This window comes from Bombus fervidus, chromosome 12 (assembly GCF_041682495.2).
Source record: "Bombus fervidus isolate BK054 chromosome 12, iyBomFerv1, whole genome shotgun sequence".
Taxonomy (NCBI): Eukaryota; Metazoa; Arthropoda; class Insecta; order Hymenoptera; family Apidae; genus Bombus; species Bombus fervidus.
In genome coordinates this window covers 2279591-2298694 of record NC_091528.1, presented here as the reverse complement: position 1 = coordinate 2298694, position 19104 = coordinate 2279591, and the positions used below count along the sequence as shown (strand labels likewise).

The 19104-nt window shown below is 34.6% G+C and overlaps 1 protein-coding gene across 3 annotated transcripts in view; it reads left to right on the top strand.

Annotated features, from left to right (window-relative positions):
• Positions 1-19104, top strand: part of LOC139992606 (uncharacterized) — a 248876-nt gene that overhangs the window by 200969 nt on the left and 28803 nt on the right. The gene's annotated exons all lie outside the window — the stretch shown is intronic.

Here is a 19104-nt window from a genome sequence, read left to right as displayed (position 1 = left end):
CTTATAAAACGTTTGAAATTAATTTAGAAAACAATGAAAATTCAGTTTCGCGAAACTTTGTAAAATAATGTTTCGTTTCACTGAAATCATATTGCATCCAGATTTAGATATTTCAATAATACAATTAATTCAATGCGCTTTGATCTGATAGATTTTATTTTGGGCAGACCCTTTCTTCTTTCGCTATTGTATCAGAGTATTAAATTCGCTTAATTATTCATTTATGTCATATTAATACCAAATTAGTTATTAATTGAGTATCAATTAAAATCAGAACGTCAATTGTTTTGCGGTGGGCTGTGCGCCAGTCCGAGAGTATTTGATTATAGTAAATTTGCATATACATATTTGATGTTTCATAGCAACATAATGCCATTGATTATAAAATTAAAATTTCAAGGATCGTTAATACGAAGTTAACATTATATCAATTAACAGCATTGACAACCTGAGGTCGTTTTATTATTATTTTGAAATAAATTTAAATATCTCAGAATTCTCATAGAAAATTAAAGATAGACCAAGACTTACACACTATGCAATTATTAGAATATTCATGCATTTACTAGAATAATCCTTCTGTATAATGAATCTTTAATTATGACTATAAGTCTTTTCGTCTAGGGTGATTCAATGAATCTAATTCTGCCACATCTGATAATGTGAATTATTATTAATATATATATACAATTATCATTCCGAATTTCATGACCAGTACAAATCCACGGTACGTTCATTCAACTATTTCGTCGAACAAACGATCAGGGGACAACTCGGACGTCTGGTTCGCGTGCATGGAACATCGATTCACCGGTTGAGTGACGAATGAAGACTACTTCCGGCAGAATCGACAGGTCTGTTGCAATCATTCCAATACCTGGCTGATATTTCATGGTGAAGTGGCGATACTCGTCGATCGGTAACCACAAAATCGAATCCGATGATCTCGTTTTGTACCATTGACTCGAAATTAATGATTGGGAAATGAGATTCGTTCGAAATTTTTCAACGTCAACGTTTAATAAAATCGGTTGTGGAGGATCCTTTAATAATACTCATGAAACGCTGTCATCGCGTTATTTTTGTGGATATGATTTTTAAGAGGATTAAAGACGCGGGGAAATTTAAAAAATATCGAAAATAATTAGGTAGTTTAATTATCTTGATAGATCAGTGCATTATGGGGAAAAATGAGGATTATAAATTTTTAGTACGCTTCGAACGTGAATGTGTAAAAAAAGTTAATTCTTTTTGCTAATCCTTTGTTATAATTGCTTTTCCGTGATATGTTCAGTTTTTTTTTTTTTTTTTGCTTTTTTTAATAGAAATTAAAAAATGTAAAACATTTCTGAGCAAATAGCCACTTAAGTCGCTACTCATTCTAATAGAGAAGAGAAATAATGTTTTTTTCTTTTTCATCATTCCGTAATCTGTGAAATTTGAAAACAATCGTGCAATGTTTTCAACAAATGAAAATATCGGAGTATTTTTTATTTGGAAATTTATTTGGAAATATCAACGCTATGTATTTTTTTCTTTTTTTTTTAAGCAGGAACTATTCTGTAAACAACGTTACTTTCGGAAATTGCAGGCGGTTTTGAACGCAACAAGTGAGAAGCTTGAATAACGAGGACTGGCCACCTCGGCTATATATTTTCCCTTGACAAGTTTTAATGAAATTCCATATCTGATTCTTTTAATAATATTCATCGACAAATTCCTGCTTTGATGGAAATCTACGTACCGCTAGTGCTCATGAAAGGGAGCAACGTTCTAGATTCTAGATTATCATTGGCTCGTTTCTGCTTCGTTTAGGAGAAAACTGATACGTTCCAAGGTAATCTATATCTTTGTCTTTTTCGTGTTACAAAGAGCACGTAATTTACTTGCTTGTAAGGAACACGTCCAGCCCTTAGCATGATTCTAAGAATCTAAAAACGACATATTCTAGTGTATTTAATAATAATTTCTGTTTAGACCGTGGTACAGTAACACGTTCTTAATCATTTTTATAATGCATAGTACGATAAAATATTATTTTTCTATAAAATGATATTAACGCAAAAATTCTCGTATAAAGGAACTCCGTGTTAACGCGCGATATTTAAAACATGTTTCTCATAAACAAGTAAGCCTGTCGTTATCGCGAACGTGTTCGATGAAATTTAATTATTCGGAAAATTAATTTCACATCATCTAAAGCAATCTTAATGAAAAGACATTTTACAAAAAATAATGTCTGAAAACAAATTGCGCATATTTACGCTTGCAAGTGACGTTTCCTGGAATAACAATCTCATTGGAAGGATTTCAAACTAAACGCCTGAAGTTAATTGAAAGTCCGATTTCGGAATTAATGTTGTTACGAAGTAAATTCTGTGGACTATGTGATGCTACGATATAATTACGAAATTATTGGTTGCATATAGTACAGTAACTAGACTATGATAACAGAAGATAGTTGGTGACTTACACGTAATGACCGATATCCCGTTGTTATATCTGATTTTAGTGAGTAGAAAAGAATAGAACTCGAGTTGGCATTTAACGTTTCTGACCTGAAATGACCTACGGCAGAGAAGCACATTAATATAGCTAATGGTATTTCGAAACTTAGTTTCTCTCTCCTGGGACAAAACTCGCCTAATTGGTCCACTTTCCTCTGAGCACGAATTGAAGCGGAAACCGCGTTTGTTACCAATTTGCGACAGCCACGGATAGTATTGTTATTATTATTTACATAATAAGCAGATGCACGCGTAAAAAATACCGGTTGCCGTGGTTTAATGATATTTTCACATTTTCAACTTCATCGCGATAATGAACGTTTTTATTCGCTATTTCAAGGATTATAAATTTGACATCCTTGCGTTGGATTATTTGATATTAATTAAAGCCTAGCATCGAGATTTAGCATTGCCAGTATTTTCGTACTATATCCTTCATTTTTAATTCTTGTGAGAAAATATTCATCTCCGCTTAAAGCTTATGCTCTAAAAGTAATATTAAAAGAGCTATTTTGAGAAACATTAATGTTCATGTGACTATTAATATTCAAATGACTGGTATATATTTATTTTAACTAAAACAAGAAAAGCGATATAAATGTTGCAATGTTACTGTGAATTTCGTTCTCTGTAAATAATTAAACGATATTCCTGAGAAACTGCTGTTAGCAACCTTATTCCTACATGTTCCATATTACTACAAAATTCTTGTTAGATGCAATTTTTCTCGTAGAGCGAACCGAACGTTTAAACAAGCTTTCTATAAATTCTCGTTGGTCTTGTACTTTTGAATTTGCCTGTACAGTTAACAGAGGCCTTCCAGCCCTTAACACCGAACATAAATATTAATAAGCAAGCGGTGAAATTCACGCTTATCGTGGCACCGTGAAGATTTACATGAGATAACACGACTTTCCTTTTGCTATACGGCCGTTTGTGTGGCCCGTGCACGTGTATCCAGCAGAAAACACGTCGGCATTTACATACAACGTCGGATAAGGCAGTCACGGAGATCGTTTTGCGGCCGCAACTTTTATCGCGACTGATATCTCGCCGAGTGGTATTGCATTCTTTTTAGAATAAATAACGAGACTCGGGATGATGAAGCAAGAGCTGTTACATAGCGTTGTTTACGCGCCACGTGAATGGAACGCTTTGAGAAATGATCTTTGCACTTTCACCCCTCCAAGATGTTGCGATAGTATTGCTTTAAATCCTACCTACCTTTCTACCATTCTAATTTATTTCATCCCCTTTGAGCCTACGATCGATCTTTTTAACGAAATTGCTTAAAAATAGTACTTCAAAAGTGGTATTTCTACGATAATAAGTAATAGCATTTACATAGCTTTAAAATATTATTTTTACAATAATAGTTAATAGCATCTAAATTGTTTAAAAATATTATTTACAAGAATATTTGCATTGATCTCCTGTTTCGAAATTGCTTAAAAATGGTATTGCAAAAGTAGTTACGAGATGTCAAGAATTGAAAATAAGAACTGGGAAATAAGAAGGAATCTTTGCATTTTCATCCCTCTGAAATGTTACCATAATAATACTGCTTTAAGCTTTTAATCTTACCAGTTTTAGGCTATAGTGTGTTTAACAAAGTACCGAGTACTTTGTCTATTAGAAATTTAGATATTTGACACTTAAAGTTGTCCGGAATATAATTCATTAAGGGTTTGCCATGTTCTATATTACCAAATTCCATTATTGATTTAGGTGCTTATTATTTGTGGCTGCTGTAAAACGTAAATACGTAATTTATTAGGAAACGCATGCATTATTAGTGACGTAGCTGTATCGTGTATTACCGAATGCTGCGTTAATGTCGGCGATTACGTGCGCGTGTTCCTTCTACGCTATTCGTATCTGAATGCGTTGCTCGATAACGTTTGGCTTACCACAAACCGCTGCATAACTCGGAACCCCCCACTATGTGTTAAACAACATTGATTAGTGACATCTGTAGAGTTAATATTCCGATAAATTTAATGTCCCTTTCGTATCTCGTTTAATGCCGGTGATAATTGCGTCATTAAATATTATTTTGCAGCTGTTGTCACGAAAGAGTCAATAAATCGCGATACTTAGCCAATTTTAATTAGTCCACGCGTAATTTTCGTACAACTATTACAAAATATTTAAGCAATATATAAGTTAGATAAGGAGGGTAAATATGTGATTGAAATAATTTTGTTCTATAATGTGTCATTTTCAAACGTAAAGCTAGCGTTATTAAAGCAGAACATTCACTTCAACGTCCTGTTTCAAATTGCACATTCGCATAAACTTTAATTGTATGTTCATTCTGCATGGAATGAAGTATCGTCGATGACGAAAAATATTTGTTGCATTACAATATGCGTTACACTGTTAATTTAACATTACACAATTTGCAAGATGATGAATCTTCATATATTCGTAGACAGACGCGTAATTTACTTTACTTTACCCTGCTGCTTTACTTTATTTTGGTACTATTAAATATCAAAATATTACGCTCTTCGCAATGAGAAATAATAAATTAAGCCTCTAAGTTGCCCGTTCATCGTCGATTTACGACATCATCGTTCGATTAATTTTCATATTGCATAGACAGAACTGGAGGTAAAAAAAGCAGTTCGGTTTCGAATTCTTCCCAACGTTAATTCACTGCTGGCTTCCCTGTGAGTTACTTCACACCCCCTCGGTTTCTCCATTAGCCTATCAGACATGGCTGGCCCGTAATTGCTCGCGGCCGCACTTCGTTCACTAGGGTTAATTTCAAGTATACCCTGTCCATCGGATATACAACGAAGATTGTTCGTTCGTCGTGTATTCGATAAGCTTCGTCTGGCTACGAGTGCTCGGTTCTCTCCACCCTCTGTGGTCCCGGTACACAGGCCGCACGAGCACAAACAACGTCTCCCCGGCCGTGGTGAAACGCCGATGAGTATATTTGCAGATCAGTCGAGCGAGTTCTACCAACATTTCAGCATCGTTAGCATTCAATTACGCGATTATTGAGGGTCTTGGCCGATTCGTGCGCCCCTGCCTTCTTTGATCGATACACGTCCCTTTTTGTGAAATGCCGTAGCTCGAAATAATAGCCAACTCAAATGCCGGCTACTGCTTGCTTCTCCCCTCAACCAAGTTCGTTCAACCAAGTGTCTACCTGTGTATGTACGAATGAAATTTCAATATCTCATGTGTGAGGACTCGAGCCACTTTAAGCTCCATTAACCTATCGAAAATTTTGCTAATGAAGTATTACAGAATTCGCTGCTTCCGGACTTTAATGGAGAAGCTTGATTATATAATCAGCGCTAGAAAATTTCTTAGAATTTTAGGAATTATTCTTCTGGTGTATAAATATAAAAATGTAGAATATAAAAATGTGCAAGCGTCGGAAGATATCTTCTCGTTCGATCAATTCCGAATCTTCCTCTTGAATTGCTGTATTTAAACTTATGTCACATTCAATATATCGTTATTGGACAAGAAAACATTCATAATGAATAACTGTTTTAATTCTACCATATCAATTGCCGAAAACAATTAAAATCATCAAATAATCCAGCACATAGATAGTACCCTGGATTTCTTATATGGATAAGTATATTAGTCGTAGATATCGATTGCATTTGATATCTAGGTCCAAAAATATTACGATCCCTGGTCCCTCTAGTTCCCTCGGCTAAAATTAAGCATGACGTACGAAGAGAATCACGATAAGTGGTAGTACACTGTGTACAAGGTTTGTGTTAAAATTGGCTAAAATGAGCAGGAGTGTAATCCAATTTCGTTGAGTAGTTTTCGTGCGCTGGGCTTTACGAGAAGAAAATATGAAACGAATGAAATTATTAAATTATTCCACTCCATTTTATCGCTAGATAATGCTATACAATTTTGAATTTTAATTGCTCCTGGTAAACAGTAACTTTGTACGTGTTTCAATAAATTCTATCAGCCGTCCTGTTGAATTTTTCAGGAAACAAAATTGTCTCTTGTTTTGGCATTAATCCAGTTGTAAAATGCAATTTCAATTTATTATTACAATCGAGACGAGAAGTTTTTCTTAGAGCAGTAGCGATCCTTCAGCCATCGTTTGTGGCCAACAATTCGTCGAGGATTGCATATTGAGCCAGCCGTTGTTTCCGGTAATTGCGACAGGAAAGAAATACCGTTTTAAATGCAAATGTATGCAAGACAATCCGGAGATTGACTAAAGAAGCAAGACTTATCGCGACGTGATATATTTGGCTAAAAGTAGCTTTCCTTAATTGGAGATCGCATGATAATGGCGCAATTTATTTTACCCGGAATGCATAGCGTTTTCAATGATCAATTATGCACGACATTCTGACTTCAAATCGGTACGACCGCCATTCTAATTATCATAGCACGATCGAGCGTCGCATCGTTCACTGATTTATTATAAATAGCCTCGGTCGAGAACACGATGATATTTTATTCGATAAAAATAGAACATTCGATATAGCATCGTTTAATTATCATTTATTTCAAAAACATCTGAAATACGTTGAGAGACCGCAAAAATTTAATTGAAAGAATTTATCACTGAAAGAGTTGTAAAATTTTCAAAACAACAATCACGAAGCTAGAACCGATACATTATAAAGAGACTTTCCCTCTTCAGTTTCGCTACAAACTTTCCGAACAACCCAATATCGAAAGCAGTGTATGAGTTTCTCGTTTGCAGAAAGCAAAGTGAAATAAGAGAAGCTTAAATAACGTAAAAGGGATAGCGTTAGAATAGCAACAGCGTTTCATTTTAATTGCAGGAAACAGTTGGTTTGTTCGCTGGCGATTGTCAATATTGGCTGTCACGCGTTAGTTCCTCTAAATTCGCTTGGAATGTACCCACGGGTTTCCGATATGGAAACACCAGATTGATGACCGGCTCTGCAATAATTGTGATGGCTACGTACATTTACAGGGCGATGCGACGGCACCGAGGGAGGTGAAAACTTGCCAGAGAATTATAGAAGCACGTCGGTCACGGCCAATGCATTGTAAATACGTGTTTGCAGTGCTGACGTCAGAGTTAATCAATGCAACGATTTGCCAATGATAAATCGCTAACGTGTGATAACAGGTCGAGCGTAGCTCAATCGAATCGATAAAAGCCATAGTGCCCTGAGAATTTCGTATCTCTCTTAAACGAATTGTTATTTAATTGATATGCGTATATGAAATTTTGTACAAATTTTAATCACATGTAGTTAACAACGAACTAGTTTCGTTCTTCCAAATTCATAAGTATTATCGGTACTAGAATTATTCATGACGGTTAAGAATTAAACTTTGATGGTTTCATATAAATCTTTCAAACACCCAATGATCTGAATACATTATTTATGTAGCAAAGCTCCTCTTTTATTTTCGTAGTTAATTATCCACGATAAATATTATTCATTTTTGACGAATAAAATTTTTAAAGGAAAAATGGCAGGTTTTCAGAAGATTGAATTTTCGGAGCAAGGCAGGAGTCGTGGATTAGAAAGGGAATAGTACTTGGTCAAACGATCTGACTTTCTGAACGAGTGATATCAAAATGTATTGGATGGTGAACTATCACCTTTACGGAGCTTTTATTGAAATTCTTGGAAGCGATCTTGAAAAGAATTCCTTCCTCTACCCAGTCAACTCATCTCGAAAGTCACGCCTGCGGAATGAGTTCAATGTAGGGGAACCCTTATAACGTAATTTCGAAGACTAGGATAGAACGTGCGTGAGAGAATGAAGGTTCTTAAAAAGTGATCAACCCAGAATACATTTTCTTTCCGAAATTATTTATGATTTAAGTTCTTTCGGCGTTTCAGAAGAAAGTGAATTCAGATATCGAATTTTATCACCTTTTATCTGCTATTGAAATAGATAAGTTGATAAGTATAGTTTTGAAAAATGTTGAAATTACGTTACAGGTGTATTTAATAGTGTAATTATATTCTTCCTAGCATATTACCTCTATATAACGAGTTTAAAGTGGCTTTTCATTTGTCCGAACCTTTAAGAATCTCCTTACTCCATGAAACTTTCTGGCTTTAATTCTTGTAAAATGCTGAAAATTTTCGGAACTCCTAGGCGTTTTAATAATAAACAAGGTAACTAAAAGTTCCACGAGGGTTGGTTTGATTAAAAAGCTTTTGAAAAGAATTGATTTTAAACAGAGCGAAAAAATTCCAACGCCTAAAGATCATGAAGACAATGTATGGCATCGTTGTTTCTATTCATCGGTCATCCAAAGTCAATGAAATTTTACCACGTTTTATTATCCACTAACTTTCCTAAATTTTCTAAATAGGTTAGAAAAAGATTTCACCAGTTGTCTAGTTAGTTTTCACTTGCTTACTCGATATTTCATAGCCGTAGTCAATCTGGAATTCGCATTATCACCGAGACGCGAGTAGAAGTCGAATTTTCCGAGCTATAGATACGGAATACCTAGCTGATAGTGTGCAAAGTAATCGCGTCAGGATGATCAGGGGAAAAGTTGACCTTCCCAGGATCTGTCTTCTCGGTTAAACCACCGAACAGACCGATGAGTGGTTCTTTTTCGTAGCCTCATCCCTATACCAAGCCATGCAGAAGTACGTACAGCGAAATGGAGTCAGTCGGGAATGACGATGGCTGGATTAGCCTAGAGGCACGTGCTGTGGACACCATTCTCCACTTCGCTTGAGTGCTCGAAAATCACGTTCACGCTGAACTCAGCCAGAAAACAGACTCCGACGATTCACGCATTCTGATTCAGTCACTGCTCTCTGGCCCCTCACTGTGCGTTCCTATGTTCAACATTCCGCCGGATTCCTTGTGTTGCCTCCGTTAAAGGACCTCTGGGTACGTTTTATGTGTCATTGGAACCAGTCCAGCCCTTTTAAGGAACGTTCGAATGTGTTGGTTATTCATATAGAAGTTTTCTTTCGGAAATAAGTTGGTTGTCGATAGGAAATTTTGTAGGAATCTCGTGAAAAGTTTCTATCTTTGTTCAAAGATAACGCGTGATGCAGTAGGACTTTTAGAGTATTATATTTTGAAATCTGAGAGTTTTAGCTATTCAGTGAAATATCAGAACGAGAGAACGATATTGATTCAAAGAAGATGTTAACTGAATGGATGAGCGGAATTTTACAAAATGTTAAATATAAAAAAAGTATACAAAGTATGGCGATAATCGTAGTATACATGCAACAGTATGTCGTAGTCATCGTAGTTACACAACGGTGTAGGGTAATTCTATTTGAAAAATAAGAAAAAGATTTGGTATTAATTATATTAATTGTGTTAAATGTATTAATATACATTTCTTCGTCTGAGGCTCCGTTTTCGAGAAAATCGACTTTGAAGATTTGAAAAACATACATTAACTTGGCTAATTCCAGACTCAACAAGAGTAAATAATCAACGTACATTTAGTAGAAAATAGTAGAAATAGGTATAGAAATAGTGAGAATAGTAGAAAATAAGTAAAAACTGTAGAATAAAATTTTTTCGTAAGATGCTTTATTTTCGAGAAAAATACATTTTAAAATGTATCGTGGATCTGTACCATACCAATTTCTAATTAAACATGTTGAAACGTTATTTCCTTGAAAATGCAGCCTCAAACATAAAAATTTTATTTCATACCTTTGACCTATTTTCACATATGTAATAACCTCCTGTCAAATTACTTACTCATAGCTAATCGATCTTAGGTAAATTAAAGTATAGTTGATAAATTTTCAAACTCAATTTCTTCAAAAACGAAACTTCATACAAAAAAATTTTATTCTATGTTTCCGACTTCTTTTTTCACGTAGAATCGCCGCTTGCCTAGTTGCAGTACAATCACCGCCCCTCCTACATTAGAAAATCAAAAATTTTATTCTAATTCGACGTAAAGCCTGTAACAATATGATTATCTAGTTTAAGAATTTAGAAACACGAAGTTAGCGAGTTCTTTATTTTTGTGTAGATAATGCAAATCCGGCCAGAGAACATCTTCGAGCTGGAACAGGAAGAACACAGTTTCTTTGTTGTTACTTGAATTACACTGTCTTTTTTCTGTTTCATCTTTCCTTGCTTCTTTTTCCTCGTTTTATCCTACACTTTCTGAGCTCTGCGTTACTTTTCCCTGCAACTCCTTTGTTCATTTCGTAGTAATATTAAGATAATGAGACGAGTTTTCCGGAGAAAGTCAGATACCAGTTCCCCAAGGAAGGGAATTACACTCTACGGAAATAAAAGTTTAAAGTATTTTCAAGCGTGGGTATTTTACACACGATAATAGAATCTTAAATGAGGTTAAGGTGCATTGTTGCGGGGCATTAAGTATGAATTATTTCGATTATTTCCAGACATATTTTTTCGATAGACGCTCATTCTATCCTTATTTCCCTGGAATAACATCATAAGACTATTAATTTCCGACTATAATCTTCCTAAATCTCAATAAAATAGCCAACTATTTCCTGATGTAACTAAAATTTTTCCATAGTATCTTCATGTTGTACAATAACAGTAAAAAGAAGGAAAATGTGATAATTTCTGTCAAACGATACTAGTAGTTTCGCAATTTTATTTAGTATTGGTGTATTTATCCAAATTATTTGGTTTACATAGCAAAGAGATAAATTAAAATGGTCAGTGAATTCTGTTAAAATTGTGAATTACTGTTGAATATTGTATATTTTAAATTTATAAACGCACTGCAAAGAAGCGTTTTAAGCACGGAAGCAAGCTTCTGCGAATTCCACGTTTAGATTTCTTTCGCGTTTTTCCTCTGTTCAGTATTCTTCCGCGTCTCTGTTTCTTTTTACGAAAATACCATTTACCTTCTTCGCTTCCGCTGTATCGTTCCATCGTAGTCTTTTTCGTGCACTCAACGATAACGTCACGATAACGAGTCAAAGGTATCAGCTAGAAATAGTGCAATAGGTTAGTCGTTTCGATAGAACCTAAAAATTCATTCGCTCTTTGCGGTTTCTCCAGCACTTCGTGCCGTATCATTTCATACAACGTTTTTTTTTACCTGACTTAAGAAATTTCAGAAATTTTCCCGAGAAAGAATTCTTTCTAAATTCTGTGTCATTTTGTAATAACTCTTAAAAGTTATTTTATATGCCTCACACAATGTCTACAAATTTTTATTCACGAAATATATTTCCAACAACCAGTTTTTTCACGCAGTCAGTAAAATGAAAATATTTCGTGATGACGAACTCGTCCCACGATTTCGACTGCAAGATTTTTCGAAAAGTTAGCTCCTCTTCATTACGTAACAATCGCGCATAGTATTTTTGAAAATCAGCGTCGGCCAATCGGTGGTTCCCAGGAAGAATCAGATTCGTAGAAGTTCGCTCGCATCGTATTCCATTTCCACTTTCTACTGCACTGACACACTCTTCTTTTTTTCCCTGAAACCCCCATGACCGCCGAGAGTCGATGTTTTCCTTTTTCCATCCACTTGCTTCTTTTGCACGTTCGAGTCCTTTTCCGCGACCCCTTTTGACCATTCACTGATAATGTTACGATAACGAGTCAATGCTCGGGTGCAGGAAACCGTGGCCGTCTCTTTCCTACGTGAGAAATCAAAAAGTCCTCTTTACACGATTTAACCGAGAGCAAGAGGTCTCGCGTTTTAAACGAGATTTGCCACGTTACATAAAGAAAATATCCCGAGACAACCTGGGAATATCTTTTTTTTGGAACAGCTCGTATTTTTCCAATGAACCAGGTAACTCAATAGCAATTACAAATTGTATGTGAAATACACATATCATTTACAAAGGTACATGTAGTAATTTTCTGTTTGCAAAACCACAACGGGGAATATAATTCATACTTTTCATTTTTTTATAGAGGAGCAAGTTTAGAGTTCAGTGTGTTGTCCATTAATCCAATTTAAATTCAGTCGCGTCATAAATTGACACGAGAGATTTTGGTTAATGATAAACGAAGTAGTATATAACAAAAATGTTTTTCCCCATGTGGTCTTCGCTTGTTAACTGTGACGATGAATAAAGGGGATGAATTCTTTTTCACATTAAAAAATACAGAGCAGAAAGACATTGCCATAAATCTTTCTAATTTGAATATAGTTTAAATATGAACGATTGTGAAAAGGAGAGTAAGTGAGAACGATATTCAGTATGAAATTAGAAACATCAAGGTCGAGGCTGTGGAATTACTTTATGTTTATTCGCAATCAGTTCCACACGAGCTTTTGTTCCGGTCAAAAGCAGAAGAAGTGCTCGTCGAGTGCAATTGAGTCGAATCGTAATTTGTTGCACGATTTGATTAAGAGATTCAATTGTCGAAAATAGTGATTTGTATGCGTGCGCGTGTTTGTATGTGCCTGGTTCAACACACACTCGCCGCGAACGACCCAAATGCTACGTACAAAACTCATCGATAATTATCGTATTGTCTTTCTTTTCTAAACGTTTATAATACGTAATATTATCAGTTATCGAACAAATGAGATTTAGAATTTTATAAAAGCTTCTTTATAGATGGTAGATAAAGGGTGTTAAAAATATGATCTGAACTTTACTAGATTTTAATTCGGAAAAAGGACAATCTATATTACAAACTAAAATATTCTTTCTGCAAATAAATAATGAATATTCTTCAGAAAGATAGATGGCAGTGTTAAATATTAAAGATATAGCGATTTAAAATATTGCAAGGAAATGAGATTTCAGACCAGATTTAATTAACTCGCTACTTCAGCATGCATTAACGAATTTAGAGAGCACTTAATCGCTATTAAATTTCCTGTCACGTCTTGTTCAGCCTAAACAGTGTATGTGTCGATAATGTCGGTTATCCTGATCTTGGATACTTCAGCATCAGCTACTGATATTGGACTATTATAAGTAATAGCCCTGGCAATTGTCGATAGCTTATTACCATGTTGTAACGTTAACTACAATACCTATCAGACCAAAATATTCACTGCAACAGCATTTGCATTGTTATAAAATTTTATTGAATCGAAATCTATATGATACGATATATTTAAGAAATATTTTATGTACATATTGTGCTAATATTTTTATTACACAGTTGGTAAAATTGCACGCATAAATAACTCTTCTTCTATTTCGTATAGCGTCTATAAATAATTATGATTGATGTGGGGAATATTTTCATAAACCGCTTGAAAACAAAAATTCCAGTGTCAACATTCATTTTGTTCCGAGCGAGGAATTTTAAGCGTTAATATTTGTTTGTTTTCACCTTTTTTTTTTTTCCTTGCTCCGACTGATACGAACCCCATTTTCTTACCCGCATAGTCCTCATTTAATTTCATTCGTTGAAATTAATAGGTCACGAACTGCTGTTAACTTATATTATGGATGACATGCGTCTACCTCATCGTATTTTCATCCTACCGATCGTTTAGTATCACGTCAAAGAGCCAATATAGGGTCGTTAATATGGTATCAGTAGTTACGCTAAAATCCTGCATGAGATTTCAGTATAAAACCGTTTCATCAGTCGACCAAGTGGTCGTTTGGTATTTTTAAATTGATGCAGTTAACTGAAATTATCAAGAGGACGGAGGGAAAAGTCTGAAAATGGGGCGAAAAAATAATGCGCTAGCACATAACCGAAGTCGTCGAGCAACGATAAACGTTAGGCGAACGCGGTGAAATTTTAGGAAAGTCCTCGTAAATTTTCACGCATTTTTCAGCGTATGGGATTAATTAAACAATTCTAGTGAAATTTAAAACCGTTTACATGTTGTTTAAAGCAAACTAAAAGTACTCAGGTTCGTTCGTTAATTAAACTAACGTAAATTGAACAGACGACCTCGAGTTGGCAACAGATGTTGGTCATCTGAATCTAAATGAATATATAAAACCAATGAATTTAGATTGACCATATAAATGATCATTTCGACAAATAATGCGAGTCCGCATGTGAATTTGCGTAGCTGCGTAACATAACCCTAATACGTGAACGTTTGTAATTTTTATAACTGACAAAGCTTTCATTGACGCGAGTAATATGTTCAATTATTAATTATCGATCGTACAGTTATTAATTTTATCACTGAAAAATTTAATTCCTTTATTCCTTGAAAAGGCTCTTCAACAATATTGTATTATTATCGAAAAAGACTGTTAAAAAATGATTCTTAATATTTTGAAACTACAGAAGATACAATCGTGTCATGTAGATTACAATATCCTTTATTCACGGTCTCATATAAAAAGGATATAAAAAAGAAAGATACTCATACCGTATGCAAAAAGCACGCGCATAAAGAGAGTGCAACAAAATTTGCGCCATTAAATACACCATGTTCTCCTCCTGCTTCGTTTTCACGTTCAAACAGCTATGATGAAAAATCGCGGACAGGCCATATTTTTTCATCTAAAAAACTGTACAAAGTAAAGACCGAAAGTTTGAATAACAAAGAATTCGCCGGGAACAATCGGCCCCATAATTACACCGTCATTTTTCGATACACGCTAACCGTTCTGCACATCGACAGTTTCCTCCCTCTTTCCCTCTTTTTTATCTTTTTTTCCTCTCGTGGCGCTTTGAATGCATCTGTTCCCAATTTTCAATCTAACGTTAAGACATATGAATATTTCCCCGGCGCCGACAGGCTATTAACAGTTCATATTTTTTAATTGTTTAATGATTTTTGCATTCGTATCTTTCAAATTTTGTTTTTCTAATTAAATCGTGCAATTTCATCAATAGATAGATACAAATTCACTCGAAAAATTACGAAATAATTACGAAGGAATCGAAACAGCAGTAAACAAAATAAATGTGAAATATTCGGAAAACAATTATATACTAGAATGGTTAAAACTAAAAAGATTATCATTTCAAACTTCATCGAAACATCATTTTTTCAGTTAAATCCCGCAGTGTTTCTCCCACGCTTTAATGATGAAAACACAATTAAAATTGGCAAACAATAGATAGATAGACATTTTCGGGTTTCATAAATTGTACGAAATACGTAGATGTTTTTACTAAAAACAGGAATATAAAATCGTTATATAAAAATGTAAATGTAATGTAAGTTGAATATTTATTTAAACGTGAATTCAGTACTCTGTACGATGCTCTGTAAAGATATATATTTTTTGCTTTTTCCTTTCGTTCATAACCGATGCAGTTTCCTTCGCAACATTTTCGCCTGAATTTATCAAGTAATAGTCGAATAAAGTTCGGATCTTTTGGTAAACCCTGTATTTCGAATTATGCGCTTCAGTAATCGTCAATCGATTTGCTATTCGTGTCCAATCGCTGTACGGCCAGAACTGTCGTAGTTACGCTTTCGACCAGAGAATAATATTCAGACATTCTAGGTCATGAATTCGCGATCGTTTCCCAGTTTCTGACGTTTCTTTTTTCACGCGCGCTCTTTGAATCTAGTCGATATTTCTTTCTACACTCTGTAGAAATAATGAACTGTTGGAAAAAACTTGCGCGGAAGTAAGTTGGAAATAATATTTAAAGAAGAATATCTTTCATATTTCGTTAAATATTGTACGATTGAATGATTATAATTCTTATTTTTATATTACTAATATTTTTACAAATTAATTAAGAACGATATTTAAACGCTAACCTGCCAATTAAACTAATTTTACTCTATCTGCAAAATTACTTTTATACCGGCTAATTGACACTAGAATATTAATATTACTTTCATTTTGCTTCTTGGCATTATGGAAATAAACCAATGATTTATCGAACTAATCAATTGCACATTTAATATTCAGTGAATCTCGAAGAGCCCATTCGTTAGCTTGAAATTTCCTTCTGTTTAAGCAGAAAGTCTTGTAGGATGTTTCTCAGCATTTTACATTAATGTACGAAGACACAGAATTACCTAGAGCATTGCCAAACAAAACTACCGACACAGCAAAGCAATCAAAGTAATTGGCAATTTTCTCTGAAGTCGATCCTTTCGTCGGCATTTCATGGTCAACGTCCTTCGTTTTCTCTCTTTTAAGAGCAGAAATCGTGTATTTAAACAGCAACTAATGGACCGTTTATTGACCGAAACACTTTTCGTTCGGTCGATCGTTGCACAAATTCGATTATCGTCCTTCTCCTCTTCATTATCAGCAATTTTCTTCCTACTATACCGATTAATTCGATAAGTGTCTGTCAATACCTGAAAAAGCGTTTGTCGGCAACATGTTTACCAACGATAAAATAGTATTTAAAAAAAATAACAGGAAGAGGCAAATTCTTCTCTTTTACAGAAATAACCAGAATGAACAGAAAAACTTTATACGTTTCGTCGATCGAGCTTTGTAATATTTCTTTCTCTTAATGCTAAGTGACGTATCTTGATTAATCGGACCTCAGTTCAATTTTTAAAATTAGTAATTTTATTTCGAGCTCAACGACATCAAGTTTATTTTTCTCGTGTAATTCCTTAACTGCTTGTCCAGTCTGCACCTTCTTACTTGCTTTGTCTCTTAAAGTATCGGTGTAAGTAACGCCTCGATGCCCAGAATGTATCAGCCTCGAGTACTTACAGGGAGTAAAGTAATTGGCAATTTTCTCTTAAATCGCTGACCCATCCTCAAAGAACCGCTGTCCGCGGTTAAGTGAATAATATACCACTTACCGGTAAACTTGTCACATATTAAACCCTTTGAAACGGTGAAAAACGATAATTAGGTGGTTTCTTTATTCAATTAACTTCAAGGACAGCTCCTTTTACATGCTCCCGATACTTCCAATTATTTTACAAAATTATTTATGACAATAATAGTCGATAGAATTCGACAGAAATTTCTGAAACAATGCTTCTACACAATTCTATTATCTTCTTATGTATACTGATAATTAATAAACGTTATTAAAAGTTTTACTACCGACATTCGTATTTCCTTAAAACAGCAACGAGGAAAATGCTGTTGCTTTTGATTTGTTGTGACTGAATCCGTTTACCTTTCTTCTCCGTTCCTTTTTCTTCGTTAACCATTTCTTTCGCGTCGCTCTAGTTTTATCACCTGTGTATAGGACTGTGTAATTCGTAGTAATCCCCGCGTAATGCCCGATAACCTTAAGTATCGCAAAACGAATGACGTTACCCTTTGTATAAATAGACGCAATTATTCGTGGCTTTCTAAGAACACGTAAGCATTTCCTTCTTTCGCTACGTAAAGAAAAAAACTCGTTCGACTGGAAAATTACAATTACAGTTGTCTCGGTTGTAGAATGTTGTAAAAAGGAAGAAAGATATAGTTTTATTTCTACTATACACGTTTCTTGGAAAGACATGAAAGCTGCAACACCTATTAGTGTAAAAGATGCAAGCGATCGATTTAGTAAAAGCGTAGCAAGTTCCTCGAAAACCATTTCGAACAAATCAATATCCCTAACAGCACAGAAATGAACTCGCATCATTGAATCTATCGTTTAGTCGATTCGACACGGGTCAACTCCGATTTTTCCATCTCAATGAACTTACTAGATATTTAAGAACATCTGTTGCACGCTACAGTTCGTTTAATAGCTTGTGATAGAACATTAGTGATGAAAGATGTTTTATATCTATCGTTGAATTGTCATATTTTTTTGATTAAAATCCCTTCTTCCTCTTTAATCTTCTTTCCTTCGTTCTATTGATTTTAACGGTCTTTGCATTATTTTCTTTAGAACTATCGCTCTCCAATAAGAACAAACTGAGGAAACTATACGCAATAAAAATGTATAGACAATAACAGAAAATGAAATGTCAGTATACGTATGTGATCTGTGAGCAACTGAAATTGATTATCTTCGACGTCTTAAGAAATAATTGAGTGGAAGGAATCTTTCGCTGGTTCGTAGCGTAATATTTAAAAAGATACAAGCAGAATGCATTTAAAGTACCGAATTTCAAGTACAGAAAAGAAATGAATGTCGCGCGACGTTCGATTTGACTTGCAGCAGCGCGGCGGTTTAGTCACGATTCGATCATCGTTGAAGTGTCATTCACTACACAGAAACGTGACTGGAACGTGAACACTATCGTACATCGACGGATTCAGGAAACACTAAACAGTGATTGAACTGTGACTTTACTATGCGATCGTTAATGCAAATTAAGCGTTATCGCAATGTAACGATCTTCAGAATCGTGACATACACGAATCTATCTGTTTGATAAACCTATAAATAATCTGTTGCGAGTGATTTACAACATTTCTTTATTATTTCGTTCGAATTCGTTTGATGTTTCATCATTTCAAACGTTGATCGTTATTTCATCGGTTTCTTGTTTCGGTATGGCGAAACACGATCCCATTTTTCTCTTTGTTCATGATATTGGTGTACTTTTTGAAAGTGTAAAAATGTTTCCGTCGATTGAAGTTTATTTTGTGCTTGAACTATACATATAACAAACGAATATAGATATTGATTTCACTGAATTTTGTATCGTTTGTTGTTAACGAATATAAATACTTGGATAACCTTAGAATGGTTCTTTTTTTTTAAATTGCTATCGTGAAACTATAGCAAACTATGTACAAATTTTAAATTACGATAAATAATATAAATCTATTATAGCTTTAGAAATGGTATACATATATTTTCTTTCATTAAAAATTCTTGAAGAAAT